Source organism: Triticum dicoccoides, chromosome 7B (assembly GCF_002162155.2).
Source record: "Triticum dicoccoides isolate Atlit2015 ecotype Zavitan chromosome 7B, WEW_v2.0, whole genome shotgun sequence".
Classification (NCBI taxonomy): Eukaryota; Viridiplantae; Streptophyta; class Magnoliopsida; order Poales; family Poaceae; genus Triticum; species Triticum dicoccoides.
Genome location: NC_041393.1, coordinates 77,235,793 through 77,238,132, shown reverse-complemented (window position 1 = coordinate 77,238,132; position 2,340 = coordinate 77,235,793).

Genomic DNA, 2,340 nt, shown 5'->3' with positions numbered 1-2,340 from the left:
TCTGCCCTGCCCCCGTTGTTGCGGCGTTGTCTTCGATGGCACGTTGGAGCAGGAAGGTTTTGTCATCCGAGAGTACACGCAGACGGTTGTCTACGTAGGTGGCAGCTGGAAGAAGGTGCAGCCTGTGTAGGGTTGGTAGTTGGAGTCTGACAGTTCTGGTTTCCTTCTCTGAAGTCGTAGTCGTGCGGGGTGTCAGCTCTTGAGTTCGATGGTGTGTCCTGGGACACGTTGCCCGTTCTGATTCTTTCAACAACAATGGTTTTGCTTCAGGCAATCTACTTCGAAGGTCCGTAAAGCTGCTGATCAGAGACCTGAGCTTCGCTTCTCTCCGTTGTTGCGGGCACTCTTCACCAAAATCACTATAGTTCTTTTTACGATGGACATGATACAACTACTATAAGCAAGATACCTCGCTCTCGGTTTTAATTGTAGCAATATTCTTTTACTAGATTTCTAGAGATTTAGTCCGTAATTAAAGTACTCCCTCCATTTTTGTATACAAGGCCACTATCAAAATTACAATTTGCAGTTATACAAGGTCACTAACACAAATCGATGTAAAATTGATGAGGTTTGCCTCGTACTAGCAACCAAAGACATTAATACCTCATGCATGCATGCGGGAGTGAGAAGATTGATTTGAATGCACCGTATTAATCAACCAACAAGGAGTGAGAGAGTTGTCTTATTGTGCGTTGGAGAGATACATGCACATTAATTAACACGTCAAGCAAGGAGAAAAGACTAGTTTGCAACATTGGTTTAAGTAGCCATTAATTTTTATCTTGGTACCTGTAATATGGGTTTGTGGCCCTGTATACAAAAATGGAGGAAGTACTACCATTATCACTGCTAATTTAGCCCAGAAACGGTGATAACTGTGCTTGTCCACTGCGGATTCTCAAAACAAGCTGTGACGCATGGTTTGAACTTGGCAATGATGGTTTATTATGGGGCGGTGACATCATCTCGTTGGCGATGGCTGCATGGTCTATCAGGCTATCTGTAGTGGGTATTATAAGTTACTCCCTCCGTCCCAAAAATTTTGTCTTAAATTTTTCTAGATACAGATATATCTAATACTAAAACGTGACTTGATACATTCATATTTAGACAAATTTAAGAGAAGAATTTTGAGACGGAGGGAAATAGTATCATGCATAGATATTAGTGTGTAATACTAGCTCCGTAATGCATAGTATCTTATATTAGTATCATAAATAAGTTTATCTGTTATCATGTATGACACATAGTATCATATTATTTATTATGATACGGTATCACGATATGATAGTCAACCCTCTCTTTCTTCATCTAATTCTAAGCCATTTTATCAAATTGTCTAGTTGGCATGTATGATATTACCTATGATACTCTCATTATGACCCGCCTCACTGTAAAAATAGTGTTGTTTAGTCTCGGAATAAGTCGACGAATAAATAAATTACCGTACTAAGTTCGCAGGCTTGAGAACCCGGGTTGGATACAGGTAACTTAACCACAGGTTGTTGCGATTTGCCCTCTGTGGATGGATAGGTTTTGATTAATTTGCTGATCTCGGCCGAACTGAGCAACAGCTCAGTTGGTTAGGCTCTATCAGCTCAACAACTGGCATGCCACTATGCCAGATCCGCGATTCAGCTGCCATGAACCGATAATGCGCTAGATAGTCTAGTGGCACCGCCGAAACGATAGTCATGCATCCGGGCCTTATATTACTATATAATGCCATATTCCGACAAGATCGAGCTGATCCGGATTCTTCCGTTTACTAGCCGGTTCAGGTCTTGATGCTCTATTATTCGTATTCGGTCATAGTCGTCATTGAGATATATTCTAGTCTATCCATCCATTGCCGGGGGAATTCTTTACACTTGTGTCGTGTGAGCTACATGGATTACACGCAAATACTAACCACAAGGTTTCATAAAGATTGGTTGAGCATCTCTGAGAGACTCTGCTAGACCGGCAGATCGTGGGAGTGAGTGACGAAGTCATCATAGGCGCTTACGTCACCTACCACTGAAAGAATAGCACTCTTAAATCCTGAAATAATTCCAGCAAAATGCGAACATCTAAGTAAAGCCGTCGAGACTTGAACTCTGATGCGAAGGTTTCACGAAACGGTTCTCCTTGTGACTAGAAAACGTGGAAGAGTGAATTGCATAAAACCACCACATTAACGCCTAGGTTTGTAGAAAACACCGACTTAAGATTTCTACCAGAAAACACTAATTCTCGACTTAATCTTTTGGAGAAAACACTGATCGGTCGATAGTCATTTTAACCTCGATACTGACATGTGGGGCTTGCATGTGATGACAAGGTGTGATACAAATT